This window comes from Miscanthus floridulus, chromosome 18 (assembly GCF_019320115.1).
Source record: "Miscanthus floridulus cultivar M001 chromosome 18, ASM1932011v1, whole genome shotgun sequence".
NCBI classification, from domain to species: domain Eukaryota; kingdom Viridiplantae; phylum Streptophyta; class Magnoliopsida; order Poales; family Poaceae; genus Miscanthus; species Miscanthus floridulus.
The window spans coordinates 131,229,565-131,235,992 of record NC_089597.1 but is presented as its reverse complement, the minus strand read 5'-3'; the positions used below and the strand labels follow the sequence as shown (position 1 = coordinate 131,235,992).

At 49.1% G+C, this 6,428-nt stretch overlaps 1 pseudogene; it reads right to left on the bottom strand.

Annotated features, from left to right (window-relative positions):
* Window positions 1-4,253: 4,253 nt before the first annotated feature.
* Window positions 4,254-6,155, bottom strand: LOC136522383 (uncharacterized; annotated as a pseudogene).
* Window positions 6,156-6,428: the final 273 nt, after the last annotated feature.

Genomic DNA, 6,428 nt, shown 5'->3' with positions numbered 1-6,428 from the left:
ATTAAAACATATAATATGCTTCTACATTAATTCTACATCACCGTTGGACAGAAATAGAACTAATGCATGGAAAAACTCATGAATAAAAAAAAATTATAATAGTGTTATTATCAACGTTGGTCAAAAAAATAACAATATCATAATTTACTGAATACTATAACTACTCTTCAAAATTAAATTCTTCCGTTCGTTCAAATTTAATTAGAAAATAATAAACATCAACTTTGTAGTGGAAATATGAAAAAATAATCTTAAAATGATATTATCAGAATCATTTCATTAGTACTTATCTACTCTCTGAACAAAATTTTCCATTGGTTCAAATTTGAGCAAAGATTGAAACATCTAAACTTAATATAATTCATCGAAAATGCTTCTGAAAAATAATAAAACTAAACTGACTCAAACTTTTCATTTTGGCCCGGCTAGAACTCGCGGCCCACGGCCCGCACGCGCGCTGCGCGCTTCCGATGGCCAACGGCCCAACGCGCAGCAGCAGCCGCGGCCCAGTAAAACGCCCACGTAGCCCTGGGCTCCACGCGCGCAGCCGCACCGCCTACGTGGCGCAGCGGCCTTCTCACGCTGCACACCTCGTGTCCCAGGCCGCAACCTAGGCCTGGGCCGGGAAACTTCTTTCCTGCCTCGGCCAAATTTGGCCCGTGCAATCTCATCAGACGACTGTGAGGAGATTTCGGAATAACATACCCCCGACCGCCACACCCCAAAACCCTAGCTTCATTCCTCATTCTCACCTTCTCCTCTCTTTCGCTGGCGGCGCCCGAAGGCGACGGAGTGGTGGCCGCGCGTGGCAGCCAGAGGAAGGCGACGGCGCCGCCGTGAGGCCTCTCGCCGACGCGCGCTCGCCCGAGGGTGAGCGCGCCGTCGTCGAGCGGCCATGGGGCGGTGCCCTGAACCCTGGCCCGTGCGTTGGCGAAACAACGCCATGCGGTGGTTCGGCTTTTGCTTCCCATGCGGCGCCATCCGGCGGCCGGCGGCGGCGGCGGCTAGCAGGTGAGAAAGGTAGGTCTCGTCGGCCTTCTGTTCTTAACTCACTTCGGGTTAGGGTTAGGGTTTCAATCCGAGTTGACTCGAATCCTCTCCTTCTATTTTCTACCCCGATCTAGATCTACACACTAGGTAAGGCTCATCCGATACCAATGATAGAGATAGTGGATCACCTAGACATAGATCTAGCGGGTAAAACCTTACATACGGGATAAAACTTCCTAGAACATGATCTAGAGAGAGAGAGAGAGAGGAAGGGAGGTGAGATGTCACCGACCATCCGCGAGCTTGAAGGAAGAGCTCGACGTATCCATGACGAAAGTGATGCGGTCTGGGTCGGCGGTGTCGCGGTGACGGCGTTGAGGTCAGTCGCGGTGCAGTGGTGGTGCAGAGGCGGCGGTGAAGACGGCAGTGGAGCTTCCTGTCGCTGGTTGCGCCCCTCACTAGATTGGATTAGGTTTGTCGGTGGGTGTGGTGGCTCATGGTAGACCTCGTACTGAGAGCCGCCGGCTTCCACCTCTCTTTATAGCGCAGTGCGATGGGACCCACCAACCATATAGGGTTGGGTGCCCCCGATCAGGGCATGAGGTCAAGGCCCAACTCGACTGTTGAGCCGAGCTAGAGAGATCAACACTAACAGCAGCATCACCAAGTCTGTCATTTTCCATTGACCACATATACAAGTATCGAACGGTCAAAGGGGAGCTCGCGTGGCACGTCAAGTCAGCTGAGTCATTTCTGTATTGCCAACTGAGAGTGCACATCAAGGATAGAAGGCCAGTGATTTATGGGAAAGTGATTGGCAGCAGAGTCCACCACCGTTCTTGGTCAATGCAGATACTCCTTGATCTCAGAATTATTGAGTTTGAGACCTTGATGTTACTATGGCTACCACCTCTGTGCTGTTGTCTTGCATATGACAGGAGGTCTCAGCTTTCAGTATGGGTCGTCTTAATGGAAACAGTAGGATGGCAGGTGTTCGACCGAGGGAAATGCATGGAGAGCGCCTATCCTGTGATTTTGAGGGAACTGTGGACACCAACCCAGGAAATGTTTCAACATCTATGGCTTGTTGTTGCATCAGACCTGATTCCTTGGCCACCACCTAAAAGCAAAGTAGGAGTGCTGCAGCTGTGTGTTTGTTATATGCTTGCTTGGCCAGTGAGTATGCTTCTGGATATTAGAGAGCAGCAGTCATTCAGTGTTTTGTCACCGTGCTGGGTGCCGTGGACTATTGGAAATTTTTGTCTATTCACGTATTCTTGCAGTTGGCCACATGATATCTCTTGTGAGATTGATGAAGAGGTTCAAGTGGCTCGAAATCAATGGTGGCAGTTAAAACTTGGTGTTCAACAACAACATTTTGACCACTCGTCACTATGGATGAAAACGGATCGGATACGGACGGATATCACCAATATTACATTTGTTTTCATATTTCTGTCCGGATTCGGGTTCGAATACGGATAGTGTCAACTATGTCGGATATGATATGATTGGATATCGACATTATAAATATGCGATTTGAGTATTCGGATACGGATACGGTATCGGATGTTGGATATCCGGACTCGGACGATACAGACAGATCTCAACCCCTCTAAACAGATTCGGTTTCAAATACGGTCGGAAAATATCCGTACCGTTTTCATCCATACTCGTCACCATGGGATAAAAATGGTTTCAGTCCTGAGAAGTGTTCACTCAACATTATCCATCAGTGGAGACCAGTAGAGGAACTGAAACTCACATGCATTCCATTCAGCACAGCAATGCTCCATGTCTGCATTTTCTGTAACATCATTTTGAGGGGAGGATCAGGAAGCGTTTCCTATCAGTTAGTTACATGTTGGAGTTACAAAAGAGAGGGAATTCTGCTACTGTGGTCCCAGCAGCAAAAGAGAGGCAAGTCTGCTACTTTGATGCTTCAGGTTGCACGCCTTGATAGCCAAACCAAGGTTATTCGATCAAGGGATCAACCTTGCACTTAGGCCACCTACCAATCAAATGCGGATTCAATACCTTGGAAGCAGCAGCATGCAACTACTATTATGGTTGTCGTCACTTGCAGGAAGCCATATGTGCAAGAGTAATGTTTCAGAGCATTCAGTAATGCTGATGCTTCAGGATGTTCAGAAATTCAGTCAAGACAAACTCCTAGCCGCTGGTGATATGAGTGCTGAACAAATATAGAAGTTACCGCTGGGCAACAGTTACAGAAGGTGTTGCTGAGGAAGTGATGCAAGTAAATGTGGAGCTACTCAACACTAGTGTTTGCCAAGGTATAACAGATCATGAGGATTTAGATGACATCCCGAACAGCGGCTTGAGGGCAAGCCGCTTTTCAAGCGGAGGGGAATGTCATGTACCGGGCTCGGTGGGCCTAGGAGCAGGCCTCGGCCCATCTACCGGAAGGGCCAGAGTACAAAGGACAGGAAGCTACGCTCAGGAACGCATCGAACAGAACCTGTAGTCCTGAACCCGTCGTCTTCTTCCTCTGTCCTCGTCCGAGACCCCCCTTGCTGTTCTTGCTCTCTACCTCCGATTCCTTGCTATTCCCTGTCTAAACTCCATCTGATTCTCCAAATATTGTATCAGTTACTCTTGTAATAGTGATTGGTAGTCAAGGTTCGTGACGTGGAGGTGTAGTACTGAGCCAGCTGCTGCATGACTGAATGAGCGTGGTGTGGAGTGTGCTACGTCGTGCGTGCCCAAGCAGCACTGCATCTCCGTCTTCCTTGTTGGGCGAGACCACGGCACAAACAGCGGCAACTGCTTGCTCTGCCTTCTCAACAGCTTTTAGTCTCCCTTGTTTGTTCCTAACGTGAGTACTCTCAGCGAATTCCTCAGATTATATTTCTTTATATGCTTTGTGGTCATGTGATGTTAAGCTAGTACCCAATTTTTCCTTGAACCAGTAGCCTCATTTCTTGCTGGTTCTAGTAATAATGCTACAAGGTGCTAAAGTTGATTACTGATTACAACATCCTAATCTGATCTTACTTTTAAGAACTAATATGTAAATCAACAATGCTATAAGGCATATGTAAGTCGCTATCAGATTGACACCTGTGTTGTGGAGGCTACAAATTCAATCTCTAGTACATATATACTGACATCTGTTGAGGGTACAAAAGCGAAGTATCATCCTCAGATAGACTTATGGCTAGAAACATTTGTGTAATTTTTATGATTTTCTTTTCAACTTTCTTTGTTTCTTGATTGTAATTGTAACTAGACACTTTTAATTTGTCAATAAATTCCAGTAGGGGCTCAAAACCCCTCCCGTTCCCTAAAAAAAAAACATCTGTTGAGGGTACAAACATGATAAAAATTTCCAAGCAACAATGTTTTATTCCAAACCCAAAACACAACATCAAAGATGCATGAAAACAGAAGTAGCTGGCAACTTTGTCTTTCCATGGTGCACTTGTTCTGTTCATCCTTCGAATAGCTCCTGCAGGATCTCCTCCACCTCCTGAGGAGTGACTCCTGGGGTGATGCTGTTGTGATCCTCCAAGTATTCCTTAAAGCCTGTAACGACTTTCTTGATGATGACTTCACGCAGCCTTTTCCTCAGCTCAGGGTCCGGGACTTTCCAGAGCTTTTGCGCAGCGTAGGTCGACTGAAACTTGGACTCGAACTTGGGCAGCGGTGAGTCTCTCGTGAAGCAACGAAACGTGGGATTGTGCAGGCATTTCAACACTGGTGCCCAAGAAACCAGGAGATAACTCTGTATGTATCTGTCGATTCTGTTTGTGAGGCTGTCCAAAAACCTTAGGTACGTGAGGTCATGGAGATGGGGAGGCCAACTTGTGTCTAGCAGCTGCCGTATGAGGTAGGAGTTGTTGATCAAGAAGATGAACCTGAGGCTCTGGTCTGGGAACGACTGCGACACTCTGGCAAGCTCTTCCTCTAGGGAACCGACTACCTCCATTGTCAGGGTAGTCAAAGAATACGTATCCCCCTGATGACTTGCATAATTCGCGGGGAGCACAATATTGATATAGTTTATGACAGACCGAGTGACCTTGTGGATAGCGGGTGATGACTGCAGCAGGGTCGTCTGAGTAGCACCTGTTGCCCTTGGGGAGTCGTCGTCGTCCAATGACGGAGTGACAGCAGTTCTGATGTGATCAAATGTGTCCCGTCTGGCCTGATCCAGCTTACACAGCTGTGCTGACAAGAGGCCTCCGATATCGTCAGCTACCTTTGTGGACTGCACGTAGGGCGAGGAACAGAAAGCCATCATGATCTGTTCTGAGGCCGCGGACAGAGCATGGCGCACATCTAGCAGTGCCCGGACCTTCTCAGCTGCCTCCGTCACCACCAGTACCACACTGCTAGAAGAAACATGCTGTTGGCTGCTGGCACCATCAACATTCAATGGATCAAGAGCAACAATCGCGTCAACAAAGGTGAGCATCTTCAGCAAGGTTACCTTGAGAAATTTTACAAATTCAGAAACTGCAGCCAGTGGCCCAACGGTTGCTTCATCGTCGCTGTAAAGTCCACTCAAGCATCTCCATACGGATGTGCGGATCACCTGCAGAGCCAGGATCCAACTCTGCATCTCCCGCAGGACCAATATCCTCTGCCCAGATGCACCAAGCTCAGGCTCAGCGTCAGCAGGACGGAGAAGCCAGGCGACGTGCAGCTCCGAGAGCCACCTGTCCGGGGCAGTGACGTCGCCATCGGCACCAGCACGGAATTCCTCCACCAGGCCCCTCATGTGCCGGCGCGTCTTCACAACCTCCTGCCTGAGCTCCATGCCACTCTCTTCCTCCTCGTCTCTGACTGGTTCGGATGAGGTGGTGTACGCGGAGGTGGAGAGGGTCAGCGTGGTACGGGTACCTGAAGTGGTGGTGGTGATGCTGCTGCTGCCAAAAATCGGCTGCGGAGTGCCGTCGCCGTCGCCGTAGCCGCGCCCGGTGGATGAAACCTTCTTGGACCTCCATGCTCTTCGCCAGATCGCCGCCATCCCAGTCCCGGCTGCTTGAAATCTCTCTGTCTCTGCGTGGATTTGATGCTGGACGCGCACGCAGCCGGCCAGATTCGATCAATAATCTGCAGAGCGACCGCAAACGAAATGATCAAAGGTTCATCGAGTCCGTAGGCGTAGCGTGTGGACCCGTGCTCTCCCGTCTCATCTCACAGCGCGTAGTGTAGGCGCAGGGTGTTGTTGACCTTGACTCCCCAACGTCCCGGGCCGGGATAGGTGTGGCAGTGCCTGCTGCTAAGCCCAGCCTGCTAGATAGAGACAGTGCAGTGGAGGGCTTATTTTGTGGGCTCGTGGAAGACGGTGGGCCTTCCGTACTACTTGTGCAATTCGTTTCAGAACAATAGCGTGAATGGGCTCTGTAGGCGGAAAGATCCGGTTTAAATAAATGTCTCTCACTTGCTCCAAAAAAAAAAAAAAAATG